Source organism: Agelaius tricolor, unplaced genomic scaffold (assembly GCF_023055355.1).
Source record: "Agelaius tricolor isolate 1412-34295 unplaced genomic scaffold, bAgeTri1.0.p SCAF_31, whole genome shotgun sequence".
NCBI classification, from domain to species: domain Eukaryota; kingdom Metazoa; phylum Chordata; class Aves; order Passeriformes; family Icteridae; genus Agelaius; species Agelaius tricolor.
In genome coordinates, this window is record NW_027269291.1 from 3,849,210 (window position 1) to 3,873,362 (window position 24,153).

General features: G+C 51.8%; 6 pseudogenes; all 6 read right to left on the reverse strand.

Annotated features, from left to right (window-relative positions):
* Positions 1–342: 342 nt before the first annotated feature.
* Positions 343–1,122, reverse strand: LOC139601583 (feather keratin Cos1-2-like; annotated as a pseudogene).
* A 2,714-nt stretch (positions 1,123–3,836) lies between these two features.
* Positions 3,837–4,608, reverse strand: LOC139601524 (feather keratin Cos1-2-like; annotated as a pseudogene).
* A 2,750-nt stretch (positions 4,609–7,358) lies between these two features.
* LOC139601656 (feather keratin Cos2-2-like) lies at positions 7,359–8,137 on the reverse strand (annotated as a pseudogene).
* A 6,268-nt stretch (positions 8,138–14,405) lies between these two features.
* Positions 14,406–15,181, reverse strand: LOC139601584 (feather keratin Cos2-2-like; annotated as a pseudogene).
* A 2,756-nt stretch (positions 15,182–17,937) lies between these two features.
* Positions 17,938–18,706, reverse strand: LOC139601604 (feather keratin Cos2-2-like; annotated as a pseudogene).
* A 2,750-nt stretch (positions 18,707–21,456) lies between these two features.
* Positions 21,457–22,236, reverse strand: LOC139601613 (feather keratin Cos2-2-like; annotated as a pseudogene).
* Positions 22,237–24,153: the final 1,917 nt, after the last annotated feature.

Consider the following 24,153-nt stretch of genomic DNA (forward strand, 5'->3'; position numbering starts at 1 on the left):
AGGATTTGGAGGCCATGGCTTGGTTGCAAAACAACTTTATTAAGTCCAAAGAAGAAAAGGAGGTGCCTCAGAGAGAGCATGTGGAAGATCAATAGGATGCAGTAGAGTTCCTGCAGGTTGTCCATCTGCCCACTCTAAAGAGGGAGGAAGAGAAAGGGCAACAAGTTCTCCCATGTTGGTCTGGGGAGACACAGATAGCAAAAGAAAGAGATGAAGTGGAGAGAGGAGAAGAAGGGGACAGCAGCTTGAAACTTGAATTACAATGTCCCAAAGCTCTATCTTCTGCCCAGAACGAGGTCCTGAGGTCATGGAGGTCCTTGCCCGAGGAGGTTGCCAGCAGATTTAGCAGGGACGGCATCTGCTGCCACCATAGCAGTTGGTGATGCAGGAGATGTCAAAGCCCCCAGAGCTGATGGGCACTCCGCCAGAGCTGAGGATGTTGCCAACAGCAGCAGAGGTGGAGGATCCCACGGCGGTGTTCTGGGGGAAGGAGCTGAGGATGGGCCCAGGCAGGGTCACCACCACAGCAGGCGGCTGGATGGCCACATGGGAATCCTGGCACTGCCTGACACAGCACTCATTGCAGCTGCTGGCCAGCGGGCAGGGCCCACAGGGCTGGCAGCAAGGGTCACAGGGCTTGCAGCAGGACATGGCTCAGGGTCACAGGTACACCTAGGATGGAAGGAAGGGAGAAGCAGAATGTGAGGACAAAGGAAAACCAGCACTACCACCAAACACCCTGCACAATGTGGGCACCTCCTGGCCTACATTGCAGTGCCCAGCTCAAAGCCCAGGAGCCACCTCAGCCAAGTCCCAGCCTCTCTCTGTCTGCACAAGACCTTCTCTCCCCTGCCCTCTCCCAGCACAAGCAGCTCCCAGCCCTGGGCTCTTGTAGCCCCTCTCAGCTGAGACCTCCAGCCAGGCAAGAGCTGCTCTTGAAGCAGCAGCAGCAGCAGCAGGAGGAGGAGAAGAGGCTTCCCACTCACCTGATTCCTGAAGAGGAGAAGGAGGTGAGAGAAGTGGATGAGAGAGCAGAGACTTGGGCTGCCTTTTATAGCAGTCCTGACCTGCCTCAGGCACAGAGGCTCCTTTGTGGAAGTGGTTATTTTCTGACCAGCTCATGTCAAATGCTAAGCTAATAATGGGGCTGTGTACTTATTTCCTGCATTGCTGCCTTTTCATTTCCTGGCTTCTGTCAAATGGCTTCCTATATGAAGGTCTCTCTCTGTAATTGCTGTGATGAGATGGTCAGTGATTTCCAGGGCAGAAAATGTCAATACAGGCAGAATGTTCTGATCAAGGGCTGGTGGCATCCCTTGTGGTCAGGTGATGTTCACTTAGGTCATTTCTGATTGGATTGTTTATGGCTAAGTTGTCAGGAAATGGGCACCACTGTTGTGCTTCTTGCTCATATGTCTAATAACTGCAACGTGAAGGGACGTGACAGATCTTTTGGTGCTCTTTCCGTCTTCTACTCTGCTCCTTCTTACCTCCTGCTCTCTATGTGTCCACAGGCAGGTGTAGTGGGGATGTGTTGCCCTCTCTCCCTCAGCATGAGAGTCAGATGGAGACCCTGCAGGAGCTCCACTGCATCTTAGTGGCTGCTCCTGGTTCCTTCTCTGAGCCACCTCCTCTTCTTCCTTAGATTCATTAATGTTGTGCATCCAAACCTGGACCTCCAAGTTGTCCCGTATTCTGTGGCAACACTTCCAGTCTGCTCAGTGAAAAAGATAGAGAAGCTGGGGATGCTATGGAACAAGTTCTATTTCTTTAAGAAGTTTTTGCAGCAGGGAAGAAGATGTTGGAAAATTCTTTTGACCTTAACACTGAGTGTATGATCCCTATATTCATGGTTAATGCTTCGTTTTGTAGCAGGCAGTGCTTAGTACAAATACCAGAGATTTATGTGGCCTAATGCTTCCTCATTTACTTGTATCAGTGATTAATATGGATTGGCCAATATCCTAGTTTTGAGTACAAGGTTTGTGTGTCAGAGTGAAGAATGATGGAGTAGTACTTTATGACCTGACCACATATTTGGGATACTCTCAAAAAGAAAAAAGATTCATCAGAAGATCTGTAACCATATCCAAACAAATTGATGGAAATATTTAACCTATGTGCATGTATTCAAACAGTGATGAATATGTATTAGTTTTTGGAATGCAACTTGATCTATTAGGTTAGTGGTCATGCTTAGGGGAGACATCCCCATGCATCCAGCTCTCTAATAAAGTAATGTCAGCTTTCTGACGTAGCTTTCTGAAATTGGTTGGAGAGTTTATTTCCCAGTTTTTGGTGACAGCGGAGCTTTGAGCAGCTTGGTGGAAGGTGTCCCTGCCCATGGCAGTGGGTGGGACAAGACTGTCTAACCTAAACCCTTTGACAACTCTGTGATCTGCGGGCTGTCCTTGGCAGCCTTGTCTTCACCAGGGTCCATCTTCCTTTGTCTGTCTTGCAGTCCCCCCTTGGGCACGGGTTTGGTCAAAGGCTTCCATTGGGAAGGCATTGATGCACAGATTACATCTATCCATACATGGCAGAAATGTGAATTAACAGTGAAGCCCTAAGTCTTCTACACAAACTCAGCCTAAAGTCATTTACCACAGCATATCCTGAGTATGGCTGATTCCAATTCTAACTTCTGAAACATCTCAGCACTGCATCTTAGGACAGAGATGGGCACTGCATGAGCTGAGGGCCCCTATGAGATTGAGATGTGATCCTCATCTGCCTGTGCTGCTGTGTGCAGGCCGTGGACCCTAGACTGGGTAATGGAGGGGAGGGGAAGGTAGGGATGAGGTTGTGGGCTGTTTCCACACATTGCTGTTTCCCACCTGTTGGGAGGAAAAGGTTGAAACTGAAAGACTTGGAGAGCAGGGTGATAGATTTGCACAAAGTGACCTTGTAGGTGGGGAGGCTGAGAACATCCATGTGGGAAGCTTCACATATTTACTGCTGATTATATCCTGTCTCTTTTGAGAGATAATATAAAAGCTAACAGAACCTTAAGAGGCATCTCTCACAGACAGTCTTGAGCCTCCTGCTGGGAGAGCGAGATATCAAAAAGCTCAAAGGTCATAAATGCACAGCATTGTGATAAACTGCATGTACAAGAGGCCCCTTGAGATACTGGGACAGGCAGTGACCTGCCAGGATTGGACTGACCCTAATGGTGCCACTGTTCCTCTCTCATGTGTCTCTGCAGCTGGCAGTGCCTTGGAACCTGTGAGTTAATGAGGTAATGAAATAAATTTACTCTTTGCATTTCAGCTGTGGTTTGGTGACTTGGATGTATCAATTCACACACCAACCCATTCCTGCTACCCTTTGGAGCCTCATTGTTCCTGATGGCCATTGACTGTGCAGTACCCAGGTATGTTTTCCTCAGCTCCAAGACAAAAGGGCACAAAGTAAAATCAACTGCAGGAATTCCCAACCTCTGCTTCTCCACCTTTTATCCTATACAGACTGGAAGACTTTCAGTGGAAAGAAAGAGAACTCAGAGGAGAGGCTTGGATGCAAAACAGCTTTATTGAGTCAAAAAAAGAAAAGGGGATGGCTCACAGAAGAGCACCAGGAGCTGCCACTAAGGAGCAGTGGAGTTTCTGCAGGGTGTCCACCACCCTGTACTAATGAGGAAGGGAGGACAACACATCTCCACTAGGCTGGCTTGGGAAGATATGGGGAGCAAAGGAAGGAAGGAGAAAGTAAAAGAAGAGAAAAATGCCACAATGCCATGAAGTTGTAATGAAAATATGCCAAAGCTCAAGGCCCTGGCCAGAACCAGGTTCTGAGGTCTTGAAGAATCTTTCCCAAGGATGTTTGCAGCACATTTAACAGGGACGGCACCTGCTGCCACCATAGCAGTTGGTGATGCAGGAGATGTCAAAGCCCCCAGAGCTGATGGGCACTCCGCCAGAGCTGAGGATGTTGCCAACAGCAGCAGAGGTGGAGGATCCAACGGCGGTGTTCTGGGGGAAGGAGCTGAGGATGGGCCCAGGCAGGGTCACCAGCACAGGGGAGGGTTCAATGACAACGTGGGAGCTCTGGCACTGCCTGACACAGCACTCATTGCAGCTGCTGGCCAGCGGGCAGGGCCCACAGGGCTGGCAGCAAGGGTCACAGGGCTTGCAGCAGGACATGGCTGGGGCTCACAGGTGCACCTGGCACAGAGGGCAGGGAGAAGAAAAAAGTAAGGACATTTCTTGAGAAGCAGTACTGCACCCAAAAACCCTGCAGCCCAGGCACCTCCTGGCCCACATTGCAGTGCCCAGCTCAAAGCCCAGGAGACACCTCAGCCAAGTCCCAGCCTCTCTCTGTCTGCACAAGACCTTCTCTCCCCTGCCCTCTCCCAGCACAAGCAGCTCTCAGCCCTGGGCTCTTGTAGCCCCTCTCAGCTGAGACCTCCAGGCAGGCAAGCGTTGCTCTTGAAGCAGCAGCAGGAGGAGGAGAAGAGGCTTCCCACTCACCTGATTCCTGAAGAGGAGAAGGAGGTGAGAGAAGTGGATGAGAGAGCAGAGACTTGGGCTGCCTTTTATAGCAGTCCTGACCTGCCTCAGGCACAGAGGCTCCTTTGTGGAAGTGGTTATTTTCTGACCTGTACATGGCAAATGTGCACCATCCCAGTTAATGGTAGGGGTTTCATTCCTGGTTTCCTGCACTGCTGCCTTTTCATTTCCCGGCTAATTCTCTGTGCTTTCCTACATGAAAGGCCATTTTTCTAAATGCTGGGATGAGAGATTCAAGGATTTCCTGTGCAAAACCAATGCTGGGTGCATTTGGAATGCTCAGATCATCAGCTGGCATCATCCTCTGCAGAAAAATATGTTCACCTGTGTGATTCCTGTGGGTTTGGTTTTGTCCAAGTTGTCAGGAAATGGGCGTCAGTCTTGTGCTCCTTGCCCACATGCTCAAGGACTGCCATGTGAGGGCTCATGACACATCATTTTCTGTTGCTTTTCCCATCTCTCCATGATGCTCACTCACTGTTGCACACAGGTCTGCATCTGCTGGGAGGGTTGGACCCTGTTGCTACTCAATCAGTGCTCAGAGAAAAATTGTGTTGGCCTCATTTGGCTCATGGTCTTTCTATGCACTCTCTGTGGGTCATGTGGGAATACCAAGAGTTATCTGGGGCCTGATCCTTGTCCAGGATACCTGAGTAATTTTCTGCCACTCTTTTCCCCAGTATCTCCTCATCAAAATTCCCAGAACTGCACATCTTTTCTGTCTGTTCCTGACTCTTTGCTGACTCTGTGTGAGCATTCAGATCTTTGCATTATTCCATGCTGGAGTGTTTGAGCACACGTGCATCATTCTGTGCTTGGATGACCCTCCTGAGGGCATGTGCAGGTCAGAGCAGCAGGGCTCTTCCCTGGAGTGGTCATGATCTCAGAGAGAAAGATGTTTCCTTTGCCATCAGGAAAGGCACTTTGTATGGAATCTACCGCTGTATGGTCGTGGCTTGAAGGTGGCAGAGAAATGAGCTTCAGCCTCCTGCACTCTCCATTTCTTGTTTTATGGAGAGGGAGAAACACCATGGCTGCTTGCCCACTTCTGCCCGTTGTTATCATTCAGTGGATCCCCATCTGGTGGAATGTTGCTGGTGGCCAGGATGTGACAGAGGTTCCTCCTCTCCAGGCCAATGGCAGATGCATTTCTTCATCTCAGCATCCTGGTGCTGACTGAGCAGGGTGAGACCCCTCAGGAAATGGTTCTTGGACCAAAGGAACCCCTATTCAGGTGTTGCTCTGCTGTGAGATATCGGACAGTGTGCTTGACCCACACAGCACAGCTGAGTGTTGCTCCCTCCCCTTTAGAAGCTGTTGAGGGGCAGAATCTATTCGTTTTGGTGCTTTTTCCTCAAGGAATTTTGTCTCATAAGTTGCTTGGAAACATTAACGACTGGGTACTTCACAATGAAAAAAGAAGTGGCCAAGCTCAGGGGAGGAGGGAATCTAGCTGCATTTCTCTTATCTGTGGGTTTCTCCGGGAGGCCAGAAATGCAAAGACATTTGGAGTGGGAAAATGGGGTTGGGCGCAGACCCTGGATCTCTTTCTCTCTCAGCTTTCAGAGGGCAGAGAGGCTGCAGCACTGTGGGGAGAGTTCATCCCCACTGCAGTGTTGCATGTCTTGCTGCCTTTTTTTTTACTGTGCCTGGAGCTCTGCTCCTCGGAGCAACCGTTGCACTGGCACCTTGTTAACAGTCTACCTCAGTAAAAGATGGACTTTTCACAAGATGTTCAGGTGCTTGGAATCCCCAACCCGCCTTTCCTTGCACTGTTTGGAGCCGGGCTTCCTCTGTTGGGCCCCTGCTGCTTTTTTGGAACTGCTCTGGATTTTGCTGCACTGTAGCCCCCTGCCTGTTGAGACAACCCACAGCTCCATCGAGAGCTGCAGAGCTTCTACTACATCTTATCCACCACCCTGGGATTTTCACTCATTTCTGCCATTCCAGCTTGTTACTCCTGAGAGTCCAGCTGGGGTAATAGGATCACCGCTACCCCTTGGTCTTTGTATAGCGAAGCCTTTTTATCATCCCTTCCCGTCTCAATCAAGCCGCCATTAGCACGTGGCCTAAGACCTCAGGCCACAGCGCCCTCTGCTGCCATGGGGGAATCATCGCACGCGCCCTGCCAGGCCGGGAGCCAGCAGCGCCCCTGCTGGCTGTGCCCGGAGGTGTGGTCCCCTCAGCCCTGCATGTATGGGCAGCAGCTGGGCCCTGCCGAGTGCTGAGGGACTGTGTGAGGTTTGGATTTCATCTCCTTGTTCCCAGGAGGGCTGGCCAAAGGCCCTAGGCCATGAAATGAAGGAAGGATGGCAAGAGATGAGTTGTGGGCTGTCGCCTGGTGTTGTTGTTTCCCATTCCCACTCCTTTGGACCCAACGTCTATATGATGGCCTTTGGCTGCTGAGTAGCCTGGGATGTTCTTCATCAGCTCCAAATGAAAGGGGGACAAAATAAAATCCACTGCAGCGTGCCCCAAGCATTGCATCCTCCATCTTTTTCCTGAGAAAACCGGAGGGGTTCCCCCAGAACAACAGACAACTCAGAGGCCAAGGCTTGAATGCAAGACAATTTTAATGAGGTTAAAGAAGAAAAGGAGATGGCTCACAGAGAGCACCTGGAGCAGCCACTAAGATGGAGCTCCCATGTGGTGTTCTTTGCACTGCTCTGCAGAGGGAGGAAGGACGACAGGTCCACGCTAGACTGCCATGGGGAGAAAAGGAGAGGAGAATAGGACAAGGAAGCAATGGTCCAAAGCTCTAAATACAATTTTCTGAAGCTCTATTTCCTGCCCAAAACCATGCTTTGAAGGCTTGGGCGTTGTTGCCAGAAGACATTGCCAGCAGCTTTAGCAGGGACCACAGCATCTGCTGCCACCATAGCAGTTGGTGATGCAGGAGATGTCAAAGCCCCCAGAGCTGATGGGCACTCCGCCAGAGCTGAGGATGTTGCCAACAGCAGCCGAGGTGGAGGATCCCACGGCGGTGTTCTGTGGGGAGGAGCTGAGGATGGGCCCAGGCAGGGTCACCAGCACAGCAGGCGGCTCAATGACAACGTGGGAGCTCTGGCACTGCCTGACACAGCACTCATTGCAGCTGCTGGCCAGCGGGCAGGGCCCACAGGGCTGGCAGCAAGGGTCACAGGGCCTGCAGCAGGACATGGCTGGGGCTCACAGGTGCACCTGGCACAGAGGGCAGGGAGAAGCACAAAGTGAGGACACGTGAGAAGCAGCAGTGCACCCAAACACCCTGCACAATGTGGGCACCTCCTGGCCCACATTGCAATACCCAGCTCAAAGCCCAGGAGTCACCTCAGCAAAGTTCCAGCCTCTCTCTCTGTCTGCACAAGACCTTCTCTCCCCTGCCCTCTCCCAGCACAATCAGCTCCCAGCCCTGCACTACAACAGCTCCTCTCAGCTGAGACCTCCAGGCAGGCAAGAGCTGCTCTTGAAGAAGCAGCAGCAGACGGAGGACAAGATGAGTTTTCCCACTCACCTGATTCCTGAAGAGGAGGAGGTGAGAGAAGTGGCTGAGAGAGCAGAGACTTGGGCTGCCTTTTATAGCAGTCCTGACCTGCCTCAGGCCAACAGGCACCTTAGTGGAAGTCATAATTTTGTGACCAGCTCATATCAAATGTGCACCATCTCAGCTAATGGTAGGAGCTGAGTCCTGGTTTCCTGCACTGGTGCCTTTTCATTTCCCGACTAATTCTCTGTGCTTTCCTACATGAAGGGTCATTTTTCTAAATGCTGGGATGAGAGATTCAAGGATTTCCTGTGCAAAACCAATGCTGGGTGCATTTGGAATCTCACACCATCGGCTGGCAGCATCCTCTGCAGAAAAATATGTTCACCTGTGTAATTCCTGTGGGTTTGGTTTTGTCCAAGTTGTCAGGAAATGGGCGTCAGTCTCGTGCTCCTTGCCCACATGCCCAAGGACTGCCATGTGAGGGCTCATGACACATCATTTTCTGTTGCTTTTCCCGTCTCTCCATGATGCTCACTCACTGTTGCACACAGGTCTGCATCTGCTGGGGGGGTTGGAATCTGTTGCTACTCAATCAGTGCTCAGAGAAAAATTGTGTTGGCCTCATTTGGCTCATGGTCTTTCTGTGCACTCTCTGTGGTCCTCTTGGAATACCAGGAGTTGTCTGGGGCCTGATCCTTGTCCAGGATACCTGAGTAATTTTTGGGCAAAATTGCCCCTAGTATCTCCTCATCAGAGTTCCCAGAACTACACATTTTTTTCTGACTGTCCCTGACTCTTTGCTAACTCTCTGGGACCATACAGATCTTTGCATTATTCCATGAAGGAGTGTTTGAGCACACGTGCATCATTCTGAGCTTGGGTGACCCTCCTGTGGGTATGTGCAGGTCAGAGCAGCAGGGCTCTTCCCTGGAGTGGTCATGATCTCAGAGAGAAAGATATTTCCTTTGCCATCAGGAAAGGCACTTTGTATGGAATCTAACACTGAATGGTCGTGGCTTGAAGGTGGCAGAGAACTAGCACTAAAATCAGCTTCTGCTGCCTGCACTCTCCCTTTCTTGTTTTATGGAGAGGGAGAAACACCAAAGCAAGCTTGCCCACTTCTGCAGGTTGTTATCATTCAGTGGATCCCCATCTGGTGGAATGTTGCTGGTGGCCAGGATGAGACACAGGCTCCTGCTCCAGGCCAATGGCAAATGCATTTCTGCATCTCAGCATCCTGGTGCTGACTGAGCAGGGTGAAACCCCTCAGGAAATGGTTCTTGGACCAAAGGAACCCCTATTCAGGTGTTGCTCTGCTGTGAGATATCGGACAGTGTGATTGACCCACACAGCATAGCTGAGTGTTGCTCCCTCCCCTTTAGAAGCTGTTGAGGGTCAGAATCTTTTCATTTAGTGCTTTTTCCTCAAAGAATTTTGTCTCATAAGTTGCTTGGAAACATTAACGACTGGGTACTTCACAATGAAAAAAGAAGTGGCCAAGCTCAGGGGAGGAGGGAATCTAGCTGCATTTCTCTTATCTGTGGGTTTCTCCGGGAGGCCAGAAATGCAAAGACATTTGGAGTGGGAAAATGGGGTTGGGTGCAGACCCTGGATCTCTTTCTCTCTCAGCTTTCAGAGGGCAGAGAGGCTGCAGCACTGTGGGGAGAGTTCATCCCCACTGCAGTGTTGCATGTCTTGCTGCCTTTTTTTTTACTGTGCCTGGAGCTCTGCTCCTCGGAGCAACCGTTGCACTGGCACCTTGTTAACAGTCTACCTCAGTAAAAGATGGACTTTTCACAAGATGTTCAGGTGCTTGGAATCCCCAACCCGCCTTTCCTTGCACTGTTTGGAGCCAGGCTGCCTCTGTTGCACCCCGCTGCTTTTTCAGCACTGCTCTGAGTTTTGCTGCACTGTAGCCCCCTGCCTGTTGAGACAACCCACAGCTCCATCGAGAGCTGCAGAGCTTCTACTACATCTTATCCACCACCCTGGGATTTTCACTCATTTCTGCCATTCCAGCTTGTTACTCCTGAGAGTCGAGCTGGGGTAATAGGATCACCGCTACCCCTTGGTCTTTGTAAAGCGAAGCCTTTTTATCATCCCTTCCCGTCTCAATCAAGCCGCCATTACCACGTGGCCTAGGACCTCAGGCCACAGTGCCCTCTGCTGCCATGGGGGAATCATCGCATGCGCCCCGCCAGGCTGGGAGCCAGCAGCGCCCCTGCTGGCTGTGCCCAGAGGTGCGGTCCCCTCAGCCCTGCGTGTCTGGGCAGCAGCTGGGCCCTGCTGAGGGACTGTGTGAGGTTTGGATTTCATCTCCTTGTTCCCAGGAGGGCTGGCCAAAGGCCCTAGGCCATGAAATGAAGGAAGGATGGCAAGAGATGAGTTGTGGGCTGTCGCCTGGTGTTGTTGTTTCCCATTCCCACTCCTTTGGACCCAACGTCTCCATGATGGCCTTTGGCTGATGAGTAGCCAGGGATGTTCTTCATCAGCTCCAAATGAAAGGGGGACAAAATAAAATCCACTGCAGCGTGCCCCAAGCATTGCATCCTCCATCTTTTTCCTGAGAAAACTGGAGGGGTTCCCCCAGAACAACAGACAACTCAGAGGCCAAGGCTTGAATGCAAGACAATTTTAATGAGGTTAAAGAGGAAAAGGAGATGGCTCACAGAGAGCACCAGGAGCAGCCACTAAGATGGAGCTCCCATGTGGTGTTCCTTGAACTGCTCTGCTGAGGGGGGAAGGACGGCACGCCCACACTAGACTGCCATGGGGAGAAAAGGAGAGGAGAATAGGACAAGGAAGCGAAGGTCCAAAGCTCTAAATACAATTTTCTGAAGCTCTATTTCCTGCCCAAAACCATGCTTTGAAGGCTTGGGCGTTGTTGCCAGAAGACATTGCCAGCAGCTTTAGCAGGGACCACAGCATCTGCTGCCACCATAGCAGTTGGTGATGCAGGAGATGTCAAAGCCCCCAGAGCTGATGGGCACTCCGCCAGAGCTGAGGATGTTGCCAACAGCAGCAGAGGTGGAGGATCCCACGGCGGTGTTCTGTGGGGAGGAGCTGAGGATGGGTCCAGGCAGGGTCACCAGCACAGCAGGCGGCTGAATGACAACGTGGGAGCTCTGGCACTGCCTGACACAGCACTCATTGCAGCTGCTGGCCAGCGGGCAGGGCCCACAGGGCTGGCAGCAAGGGTCACAGGGCTTGCAGCAGGACATGGCTGGGGCTCACAGGTGCACCTGGCACAGAGGGCAGGGAGAAGCACAAAGTGAGGACACGTGAGAAGCAGCACTGCACCCAAACACCCTGCAGCCCAGGCACCTCCTGGCCCACATTGCAGTGCCCAGCGCAAAGCCCAGGAGCCACCTCAGCCAAGTCCCAGCCTCTCTCTGTCTGCACAAGACCTTCTCTCCCCTGCCCTCTCCCAGCACAAGCAGCTCTCAGCCCTGGGCTCTTGTAGCCCCTCTCAGCTGAGACCTCCAGGCAGGCAAGAGCTTGGTATGAAACAGCAGCAGCAGCAGCAGGAGAAGAGGCTTCCCACTCACCTGATTCCTGAGAGGAGGAGGTGAGAGAAGTGGATGAGAGAGCAGAGACTTGGGCTGCCTTTTATAGCAGTCCTGCCCTGCCTCAGGCCAACAGGCACCTCAGTGGAAGTCATAATTTTCTGACCAGTACATGGCAAATGTGCACCATCCCAGGTAATAGTAGGGGTTTAATTCCTGGTTTCCTGTACTGCTGCCTTTTCATTTCCCGGCTAATTCTCTGTGCTTTCCTACATGAAGGGTCATTTCTCTAAATGCTGGAATGAGAGATTCAAGGATTTCCTGTGCAAAACCAATGCTGGGTGCATTTGGAATCTCACACCATCGGCTGGCAGCATCCTCTGCAGAAAAATATGTTCACCTGTGTCATTCCTGTGGGTTTGGTTTTGTCCAAGTTGTCAGGAAATGGGCGTCAGTCTCGTGCTCCTTGCCCACATGCCCATGCCCATGTGAGGGCTCATGACACATCATTTTCTGTTGCTTTTCCCATCACTCCATGATGCTCACTCACTGTTGCACACAGGTCTGCATCTGCATGTAGGGTTGGACCCTGTTTCTACTCAAACAGTGCTCAGAGAAAAATTGTGTTGGCCTCATTTGGCTCATTGTTTTTCTGTGCACTCCCTGTGGTCCTCTGGGAATACCGAGAGTTATCTGGGACCTGATCCTTGTCCAGGATACCTGAGTAATTTTCTGCCACTCTTGTCCCCATTATCTCATCAGCACAGTTCCCATAACTGAACATACTTTCTGTCCATTTTTGACTCTTTGCTGACTCTCTGGGATCATTCCGATCATTGCATTATTCCATGCAGGTTTTTTTGAGCACTTTTGCCTCATTCTGTGCTTGGGTGACCCTCCTGAGGGCATGTGCAGGTCAGAGCAGCAGGATTCTTCCCTGGAGAGTTCATGATCTCAGAGAGAAAGATGTTTCCTTTGCCATCAGGAAAGGCACTTTGTATGGAATCCACCGCTGAATGGTTGTGGCTTCAAGCAGGTCGAGAACTAGCTTCTGAAACTGAAATCAGTTTCTGCCTCCTGCACTCTCCCTTTCTTGTTTTATGGAGAGGGAGAAACACCAAGGCAAGCTTGCCCACTTCTGCAGGTTGTTATCATTCAGTGGATCCCCTTCTGGTGGAATGTTGCTGGTGACCTGAGTGGTACACAGGCTCCTCCTGTCCAGGCCAGTGCCACATGCACTGCTACATCTCGGCATCCGGGAGCTGACTGAGAAGGGTTCCAAGACCCCCCAGGAAATGGTTCTTGGACCAAAGGAACCCATATTCAGGTATTGCTCTGCTGTGAGATATAACCACATAACATAGCTGAATCCTGCTCCCTCCGCTTTCGTGGCTGTTGAGGGTCAGAATCTTTTCATTTGATTCTTTTTCCTCAGGGAATTTTATCCCATAATTTGCTAGGAAACCTTAACGACTGGGTACTAAAGAAAGAGAAAGAAGTGGCCAAGCTCAGGTGAGAAGGGCATCAGGATGAACTGTAGGCCAGTGATGCTGAGACATTTGGACAAGGATGACGGGCTTAGTTGCAGCCCCTGGCTCTCTTTGTCTCTCAGCTATCGTAGGGGAGAGACAATGCAGAGCTGTGGGGAGAATTCATCACCACTGCTGGGTTCCGTCTCCTGCTGACTTTATTTTACTGTGTGTGGAGCTCTGCTCGTAAGAGCAGGCATTGATTTGGAACCTTGTTAACATTCTACCTCACTAAAAGAGGGACTTTTCACCATATGTTAATATGTCCAAGTGCTCGGAATCCGCACCCCGCCTTTCCTTGCAATGTTAGAGTCAGGATTCCACTGCAGGGCCCCTGCTGCCTCCTCAGCACTGCTCTGTGTTTTGCTGCACTGTAGCCCCGCAGCTCCAGCCTGCTGAGACATCCCGCAGTTCCAGCTGCAGCTGCAGAGCTTCTGATCGATCTCATCCACCACCCCGGGAGTTCTTGCTTGATCCTGCCATTCCCGCTGGTTTCTCCAGAGAGTGCATCTGGGGCACTGGATCAGCTGCCCCTCGGGCTTTGCAAAGCTAAGCCTTTCTTCCATCCCTTCCCATCTCAGTCAAGCTGCCACTACAGCATGACACCCAAGCACTCGCCACAGCGCCCTCTGCTGCCACGGGGGAATCATCGCACGCGCCCCGCCAGGCCGGGAGCCAGCAGCGCCCCTGCTGGCTGTGCCCGGAGGTGCGGTCCCCTCAGCCCTGCGTGTCTGGGCAGCAGCTGGGCCCTGCTGAGTGCTGAGGGACTGTGTGAGGTTTGGATTTCATCTCCTTGTTTCCAGGATTGCTGCCCACACTTGCTAGGCCAGGCAATGAAGGAGGGATAGGAAGAGATGAGTTGAGGGCTGTTCCCAATCCTTGTTGTTTCACAGCCCCACTCCTATGGAGCCAAAGTCTCCATGATGGCCTTTGGCTGCTGAGTAGCCAGAGATGTTCTTCACAGCTCCAAGGGAAATGGGCACAAAGTAAAATATGTTACAGCGAGCCCCAAACATTGATTTCTCCACCTTTTTCTTGGGTAGTCTGGAGGAGTTCCCCCAAAACAACAGATGACACAAAGAGACCAAGGCTTGAATGCAACACAGCTTTAATAAGTTGAAAGAAGAAAAGGAGATGGCACACAGAGAGTACCAGAAGCAGCGACTAAGATGGAGCTCCCATGTGGTGCTCTTTGCACGGCTATGCAGAGGGAGGAAAGACGGCAGGTCCACGCTAGACCGCCTAGGGAAATGAGGGACAGAAAAGGAGAGGAGAATAGAACAAGGAAGTGATGGTCCAAAGCTCTAAATACAATTTTCTGAAGCTCTATTTCCTGCCCAAAACCATGCTTTGAAGGCTTGGGCGTTGTTGCCAGAAGACATTGCCAGCAGCTTTAGCAGGGACGGCACCTGCTGCCACCATAGCAGTTGGTGATGCAGGAGATGTCAAAGCCCCCAGAGCTGATGGGCACTCCGCCAGAGCTGAGGATGCTGCCAACAGCAGCAGAGGTGGAGGATCCCACGGCGGTGTTCTGTGGGGAGGAGCTGAGGATGGGGCCAGGCAGGGTCACCAGCACAGCAGGCGGCTGAATGACAACATGGGAGCTCTGGCACTGCCTGACACAGCACTCATTGCAGCTGCTGGCCAGCGGGCAGGGCCCACAGGGCTGGCAGCAAGGGTCACAGGGCTTGCAGCAGGACATGGCTGGGGCTCACAGGTGCACCTGGCACAGAGGGCAGGGAGAAGCACAAAGTGAGGACACGTGAGAAGCAGCACTGCACCCAAACACCCTGCACAATGTGGGCACCTCCTGGCCCACATTGCAATACCCAGCTCAAAGCCCAGGAGTCACCTCAGCAAAGTTCCAGCCTCTCTCTCTGTCTGCACAAGACCTTCTCTCCCCTGCCCTCTCCCAGCACAAGCAGCTCCCAGCCCTGCACTACAACAGCTCCTCTCAGCTGAGACCTCCAGGCAGGCAAGAGCTGCTCTTCAAGAAGCAGCAGCAGACGGAGGACAAGATGAGTTTTCCCACTCACCTGATTCCTGAAGAGGAGGAGGTGAGAGAAGTGGATGAGAGAGCAGAGACTTGGGCTGCCTTTTATAGCAGTCCTGACCTGCCTCAGGCCAACAGGCACTGTAGTGGAAGTCATAATTATGTGACCAGCTCATGTCAAATGTGCACCATCTCAGCTAATGGTAGGAGCTGTGTCCTGGTTTCCTGCACTGGTGCCTTTTCATTTCCCGACTAATTCTCTGTGCTTTCCTACATGAAGGGTCATTTTTCTAAATGCTGGGATGAGAGATTCAAGGATTTCCTGTGCAAAACCAATGCTGGGTGCATTTGGAATCTCACACCATCGGCTGGCAGCATCCTCTGCAGAAAAATATGTTCACCTGTGTCATTCCTGTGGGTTTGGTTTTATTCAAGTTGTCAGGAAATGGGCGTCAGTCTCGTGCTCCTTGCCCACATGCCCAAGGACTGCCATGTGAGGGCTCATGACACATCATTTTCTGTTGCTTTTCCCATCTCTCCATGATGGTCACTCACTGTTGCACACAGGTCTGCATCTGCTGGGAGGGTTGGACCCTGTTGCTACTCAAACAGTGCTCAGAGAAAAATTGTGTTGGCCTCATTTGGCTCATTGTTTTTCTGTGCACTCCCTGTGGTCCTCGGGGAATACCAGGAGTTATCTGGGGCCTGATCCTTGTCCAGGATACCTGAGTGATTTTTGGGCATAATTGCCCCTAGTATCTCCTCATCAGAGTTCCCAGAACTGCACACTTTTTCTGTCTGTTCCTGACTCTTTGCTGACTCTCTGGGACCATACAGATCTTTGCATTGTACCATGCTGGTGTGTTTGAGCACACGTGTATCATTCTGTGCTTGGATGACCCTCCTGAGGGTGTGTGCAGGTCAGAGCAGCAGGGCTCTTCCCTGGAGTGGTCATGATCTCAGAGAGAAAGATGTTTCCTTTGCCATCAGGAATGGCACTTTGTATGGAATCTAACACTGAATGGTTGTGGCTTGAAGGTGGCAGAGAACTAGCACTGAAATCAGTTTCTGCCTCATGCACTTTCCCTTTCTTGTTTTATGGAGAGGGAGAAACACCATGGCTGCCTGCCCACTTCTGCCCGTTGTTATCATTCAATGTGTCCCCTTCTGGTGTAACGTTGCTGGTAGCCAGGGTGGGACAGAGGCTCCTGCTGTCCAGGCCAATGGTAGGTGCATTTCTACATCTCAGCAGCCTGGAGCTGACTGAGCAGGGCTGAAACCTCCCAGTAAATGGGTCTTGGACCAAAGGAACCCCTACTGAGGTGTTGCTCTACTGTGAGATATTGGACAGTTGGATCTACCCACATAGCATAGCTGAGTGCTACTCCCTTCCCTTTAGAGGCTGTCGAGGGGCAGAATCTTTTCATTTCGGTGCTTTTTCCTTAAGGAATTTTTTCCCATAATTTGTTATGAAACATTGATGGCTGGGTACTTGAGAATGAAAAAAGAAGTGGCCAGTCTCAGGGGAGGTGCTTATCTGGCTGCACTTCTCTTATCTGTGGGTTCTCCTGAAGGCCAGACATGCTGAGACATTAGGAGTGGGAAAATGGCATGGGGTGCAGCCCCTGGCTCACTTTCTCAGCTTTCAGAGCGGAGAGAGACTGCAGTGCTGTAGGGAGAATTTGTCACCACTACGGGTTCCCATCTCCTGCCGCCTTTCTTCTCCTGCGAGTGGAAATAGGCTCTTAAGAGTAGCCATTGCACTGAGACCTTGTTAACACTCTACCTCAGTAAAAGAGGGACTATTCACCATATGTTCGGGTGCTCGGAATCCCCACCCTGCCTTTTCCCTGCACTGTTTGGAGCAGGGCTGCCCCTGATGGAATCCTGCTTCTTCTTCTTCTTCAGCAATGCGCTGGGTTTTGCTGGACCATAGTCCCCTGCTTGGGGAGACCTCCTGCAGCCACACTTCAGCTGCAGAGCTTACAATATGTCTCATCCACCATCCCGGGTTATTAACTTATTCTTGCCATTCCAGCTTGCTGTTCCCAAGAGTCCAGCTGGGACAACAGAATCATCTCCGCTCAGTCTTTGTAAAGCCAAGCCGTTCTTCAATCCCTTCCCCTATTGGTAGAGCCGCCATTACCTCTTGACCCCTGAGCTCGCACCACAGTGCCCTCTGCTGCCATGGGGGAATCATCACACACGCCCTGCCAGGCCGGGAGCCAGCAGCGCCCCTGCTGGCTGTGCCCAGAGGTGCGGTCCCCTCAGCCCTGTGTGTCTGGGCAGCAGCTGGGCCCTGCTGAGTGCTGAGGGACTGTGTGAGGTTTGGATTTCATCTCCTTGTTGCCAGGAGCGCTGGCCGAAGGCCCTAGGCCAGGCAATGAAGGAAGGATAGATACAGATGAGTTGTGGGCTGTCCCCAATTGTTGTTCATTCCCATTCCCACTCCTTTGGAGCCAAAGTCCCCATAATGGCCTTTGGCTGCCGAGTAGCCAGGGATGTTCTTCATCAGCTCCAAGAGAAAAGGGCACCAAAGAGAATCTGCTGCAGAGAGCACCAAACATTGATTTCTCCCCCGCTTTTTAGGGCCACCTGGAGGAGTTGCCCCAGGACAACAGACGACACAGAGACCATGGCTTGAATGCAAGAAGGTTTTAATAGGTTTAAAGAAGAAAAGGAGATGGCTCACAGAGAGCACCTGGAGCAACCACTAAGGTGGAGCTCCCATGTGGTGTTCTTTGCACTGCTCTGCAGAGCTAGGAAGGATGGCATGTCCACATAAGACTGCCATGGGGAGAAAAGGAGAGGAGAATAGGACAAGGAAGAGATGGTCCAAAGCTCTAAATACAATTTTCTGAAGCTCTATTTCCTGCCCAAAACCATGCTTTGAAGTCTTGGGCGTTGTTGCCAGAAGGCATTGCCAGCAGCTTTAGCAGGGACGGCACCTGCTGCCACCATAGCAGTTGGTGATGCAGGAGATGTCAAAGCCCCCAGAGCTGATGGGCACTCCGCCAGAGCTGAGGATGTTGCCAACAGCAGCCGAGGTGGAGGATCCCACGGCGGTGTTCTGTGGGGAGGAGCTGAGGATGGGCCCAGGCAGGGTCACCAGCACAGCAGGCGGCTCAATGACAACGTGGGAGCTCTGGCACTGCCTGACACAGCACTCATTGCAGCTGCTGGCCAGCGGGCAGGGCCCACAGGGCTGGCAGCAAGGGTCACAGGGCCTGCAGCAGGACATGGCTTGGGATCACAGGTGCACCTGGCACAGAGGGCAGGGAGAAGCACAAAGTGAGGACATGTGAGAAGCAGCACTGCACCCAAACACCCTGCAGCCAAGGCACCTCCTGGCCCACATTGCAGTGCCCAGCTCAAAGCCCAGGAGTCACCTCAGCCAAGTCCCAGCCTCTCTCTGTCTGCACAAGACCTTCTCTCCCCTGCCCTCTCCCAGCACAAGCAGCTCCCAGCCCTGGGCTCTTGTAGCCCCTCTCAGCTGAGACCTCCAGGCAGGCAAGAGCTGCTCTTGAAGCAGCAGCAGCAGGAGGAGGAGAAGAGTCTTCCCACTCACCTGATTCCTGAAGAGGAGGAGGTGAGAGAAGTGGCTGAGAGAGCAGAGACTTGGGCTGCCTTTTATAGCAGTCCTGCCCTGCCTCAGGCCAACAGGCACTGTAGTGGAAGTCATAATTTTCTGACCAGTACATGGCAAATGTGCACCATCCCAGTTAATGGTAGGGGCTATGTCCTGGTTTCCTGTATTGCTGCCTTTTCATTTCCCGGCTAATTCTCTGTTCTTTCCTACATGAAGAGTCGTTTTTCTAAGTGCTGAAATGAGAGATTCAGGGGTTTCCTGTGCAAAACCAATGCTGGGTGCATTTAGAATGCTCAGATCATCAGCTGGCAGCATCCCCTGTGGACAGATATGTTCACCTGTGTCATTCCTGTGGGTTTGGTTTTGTCCAAGTTGTTAGGAAATGGGCGTCAGTCTCGTGCTTCTTGCCCACGGACTGCCATGTGAGGTATCATGACACATCATTTTCTGTTGTTTTATCCCATCACTCCATGATGGTCACTCCCCGTTGCACACAGGTCTGCATCTGCTGGGAGGGTTGGACCCTGTTGCTACTCAAACACTGCTCAGAGAAAAATTGTGTTGGCCTCATTTGGCTCATGGTCTTTCTGTGCACTCTCTCTGGGTCCTCTGGGAATACCAGGAGTTCTCTGGGGCCAGATCCTCTTCCAGGATACCTGAGTAATTTTCTGCCACACTTGTGCCCATTATCTCCTCATCAGAGTTCCCAGAACTGCACATCTTTTCTGACTGTCCCTGACTCTTTGCTGACTCTCAGGGCCCATACAGATCTTTGCATTATTCCATGAAGGAGTGTTTGAGCACACGTGCATCATTCTGAGCTTGGATGACCCTCCTGAGGGTATGTGCAGGTCAGAGCAGCAGGCCTCTTCCCTGGAGTGGTCATGATCTCAGAGAGAAAGATATTTCCTTTGCCATCAGGAATGGCACTTTGTATGGAATCTAACACTGAATGGTTGTGGCTTGAAGGTGGCAGAGAAATGAGCACTGAAATCAGTTTCCGCCTCCTGCACTCTCCATTTCTTGTTTTATGGAGAGGGAGAAACACCAAGGCGGTCTGCCCACTTCTGCAGGTTGTTATCATTCAGTGGATCCCCTTCTGATGGAACCTTTCTGGTGGCCAGGTTGGGACACAGGCTCCTCCTGTCCAGGCCATTGCCAGATAACCTTCTGCTTCTCAGCATCCTTTTGCTGAGTGAGCAGGGCTCCATCACCCCTAGGAAATGGTTCTTGGACCAAAGGAACCCATATTGAGGTGTTCTCTGCAATGAAATATAGGATAGTTGGATCTACCCACATAGCATAGCTGCATGCTGCTTCCTTCCCTTTATAAGCTGCTGATGGTTAGAATCTTTCCTTTTGATTCAACTTCCTCAAGGAATTTTTTCCCATAATTTGCTCAGAAGCATTAACGACTGGGTACTTAAGAAAGCAAGAAGAAGTGTCCAAGCTCAGGGGAGGAGGGCTGCACTTCTCTTATCTGATGGTTTCTCCTCGAGGCCAGACATGCTTAGACATTTGGAGTGGTGAAAATGGCATTGGGTGCAGCCTCGGGCACTCTTTCACTCTCTGCTTTCGGAGAGGAGAGAGCCTGCAGTGCTGTGGGGAGAATTCATCACCACTGCAGGCTTCTTTCTTTTTCTGCCTTTCTTTTCCTGTGAGTGCAGCTCAGCTCGTAAGAGCAGCCATTGCACTGGGACATTGTTAAAACAGTACCTCATTAAAAGAGGGACTTTTCACCATATATTCAGGTGATTGGTATCCCCACCCTGCCTTACGTTGTACTGCTTGGAGCCGGGCTGCCACTGCTGGACCCCTGCTGCTCCTTCAGTAATGCTGTGGGTTTTGCTGCACCATAGCCCTGGAACCCCTGCCTGCTGAGACATCCCACAGTTCCATCTATAGCTGCAGAGCTGCGGATAGATCTTGTCCACTACTCTGGGATTTTTATTCATTCCTGCCATTCCATCTTGCTGCTCCCGAGAGTTCTGCTGTGGCACGGGATCATCTGCCCCTCGGGATTTGTAAAGCCAAGCCTTTCTTCCATCCCTTCCCATCTCAGTCAAGCCGCCATTACTGCATGACCCCTGAGCTTGTGCCACGGCGCCCTCTGCTGCCATGGGGGAATCATCGCACGCGCCCTGCCCGGCTGGGAGCCAGCAGCGCCCCTGCTGGCTGTGCCCGGAGGTGCGGTCCCCTCAGCCCTGTGTGTCTGGGCAGCGGCTGGGCCCTGCCGGGTGCTGAGGGACTGTGTGAGGATTGGATCTCATCTCCTTGTTCATAAGTGTGCTGGCCACAGACGCCAGGCCAGGCAATGAAGGAAGGATGGGAAGAGATGAGTTGTGGTCTGTCCCCAGTTGTTGTTGATTCCCATCTCCATTCCTTTGGAGCCAAAGTCTTCCTGATGGCCTTTGGCTGCCGAGTAGCCAGGGATTTTTTTCATTAGCTCCAAAGGGAAAAGGTGAAAAATAAAATCCTCTGCAGCAAGACCCTCACATTGTTTTCTCAAACTTTTTCCGGAAGAGACTGGAGAAGTTCCCGCACAACAACAGACAACATGGAGACCAAGGCTTGAATGCAACACAGTTTTAATAAGTTGAAAGAAGAAAAGGAGATGGCTCACAGAGAGTACCTGGAGCAGCCACTAAGATGGAGCTCCCATGTGGTGTTCTTTGCACTGCTCTGCAAAGGTAGGAAGGACGGCAGGTCCAGACTAGACTGCCTTGGGAGAAAAGGAGAGGAGAATAGAACAAGGAAGAGATGGTCCAAAGTTCTAAATACAATTTTCTGAAGCTCTATTTCCTGCCCAAAACCATGCTTTGAAGTCTTGGGCATTGTTGCCAGAAGACATTGCCAGCAGCTTTAGCAGGGACGGCACCTGCTGCCACCATAGCAGTTGGTGATGCAGGAGATGTCAAAGCCCCCAGAGCTGATGGGCACTCCGCCAGAGCTGAGGATGTTGCCAACAGCAGCAGAGGTGGAGGATCCCACGGCGGTGTTCTGGGGGGAGGAGCTGAGGATGGGTCCAGGCAGGGTCACCAGCACAGCAGGCGGCTCAATGACAACGTGGGAGCTCTGGCACTGCCTGACACAGCACTCATTGCAGCTGCTGGCCAGCGGGCAGGGCCCACAGGGCTGGCAGCAAGGGTCACAGGGCCTGCAGCAGGACATGGCTTGGGATCACAGGTGCACCTGGCACAGAGGGCAGGGAGAAGCACAAAGTGAGGACACGTGAGAAGTAGCACTGCACCCAAACACCCTGCAGCCAAGGCACTTCCTGGCCCACATTGCAGTGCCCAGCGCAAAGCCCAGGAGCCCCCTCAGCCAAGTCCCAGCCTCGCTCTCTGTCTGCACAAGACCTTCTCTCCCCTGCCCTCTCCCAGCACAAGCAGCTCCCAGCCCTGGGCTCTTGTAGCCCCTCTCAGCTGAGACCTCCAGCCAGGCAAGAGCTGCTCTTGAAGCAGCAGCAGCAGCAGCAGCAGGAGGAGGAGAAGAGGCTTCCCACTCACCTGATTCCTGAAGAGGAGGAGGTGAGAGAAGTGGCTGAGAGAGCAGAGACTTGGGCTGCCTTTTATAGCAGTCCTGACCTGCCTCAGGCCCACAGGCACTGTAGTGGAAGTCATAATTTTCTGACCAGCACATGGCAAATGTGCACCATCCCAGTTAATGGTAGGGGCTATGTCCTGGTTTCCTGTATTGCTGCCTTTTCATTTCCCGGCTAATTCTCTGTTCTTTCCTACATGAAGAGTCGTTTTTCTAAGTGCTGAAATGAGAGATTCAGGGGTTTCCTGTGCAAAACCAATGCTGGGTGCATTTAGAATGCTCAGATCATCGGCTGGCAGCATCCCCTGTGGACAGATATGTTCACCTGTGTCATTCCTGTGGGTTTGGTTTTGTCCAAGTTGTCAGGAAATGCGCGTCAGTCTCGTGCTTCTTGCCCACGGACTGCCATGTGAGGTATCATGACACATCATTTTCTGTTGTTTTATCCCATCACTCCATGATGGTCACTCCCCGTTGCACACAGGTCTGCATCTGCATGTAGGGTTGGACCCTGTTGCTACTCAAACAGTGCTCAGAGAAAAATTGTGTTGGCCTCATTTGGCTCATTGTTTTTCTGCACACTCTCTGTGGGTCCTGTGGGAATATCAGGAATTGTCTGGGGCTGGATTCTTGTCCAGGATACCCGAGTAATTTTCTGCCACACTTGTGCCCATTATCTCCTCATCAGAGTTCCCAGAACTGCACATCTTTTCTGACTGTCCCTGACTCTTTGCTGACTGTCTGGGGCCATACAGATCTTTGCATTATTCTATGCTTGTGTTTTTGAGCATACGTACATCATTCTGTGCTTGGGTGACCCTCCTGAGGGTGTGTGCAGGTCAGAGCAGCAGGGCTCTTCCCTGGAGTGGTCATGATCTCAGAGAGAAAGATGTTTCCTTTGCCATCAGGAATGGCACTTTGTATGGAATCTAACACTGAATGGTTGTGGCTTGAAGGTGGCAGAGAAATGAGCACTGAAATCAGTTTCTGCCTCCTGCACTTTCCCTTTCTTGTTTTGTGGAGAGGGAGAAACACCAAGGCAAGCTTGCCTACTTCTGCAGGTTGTTATCATTTAATGTGTCCCCTTCTGGTGTAACGTTGCTGGTAGCCAGGGTGGGACAGAGGCTCCTGCTGTCCAGGCCAATGGTAGGTGCATTTCTACATCTCAGCAGCCTGGAGCTGACTGAGCAGGCTGAGACCCCTCAGGATATGGTTCTTGGATCAAAGGAACCCATGTTGAAGGCTTTCTCTCTTGTGAGATATAACACAGTTGGATCTACCCACATAGCATAGCTGAGTGCCCTTCCCTTCCCTTTAGTGCTTTTGAGGGTCAGAATCTTTTTGTGTCATGCTTTTTCCTTCAGTAGTTTTGTCGCATAATTTGCTAGGAATCATTAATGTTTGGTTACCTAAGAAAGAGAAAAGAAGTAGCCAAGCTCAGGGGAGGAGAGCATCTCTCCTCCCACTCTACTCTGCACTTCTTGTATCTGAGGGTTTCTCCTGGAGGCCAGAGATGCCGAGACATCAGGACAGGGAAATGGGCCTCGGTGCACCCCTGGCTCTCTTCCTTTCTCCACTTTAGGAGGGGATAGAGGCTGCAGTGCGGTGGGGAGGATTCATCACCACTATGGGTTTCTGTCTCCTGCTGCCTTTTTTCCACTGTGAGTGGAGTTCTGCTCGTAAGTGCAGCTGTTGCACTGGGACCTTGTTAACAATCTACCATAGTAAACGAGGGACTTTTCACCATATGTTCAGGTGCTCAGTATCCATACCCTGCCTTTCCTTGCAATGCTTGAAGCCAGGATGCCACTGTTGGGCCCCTGCTGCTTTTTTGGAACTGCTCTGGATTTTGCTGCACTGTAGCCCCGCAGCCCCTGTCTGTTGAGATATCCTGCAGTTCCAGCTACAGCTGCAGAGCTTCTGATACATCTCATCCACCACACCAGATTTTTGCTTGCTCCTCCTGATCCAGCTTGCTCGTCCTTGGAGTCCAGATGGGACACGGGTATCAGCAGC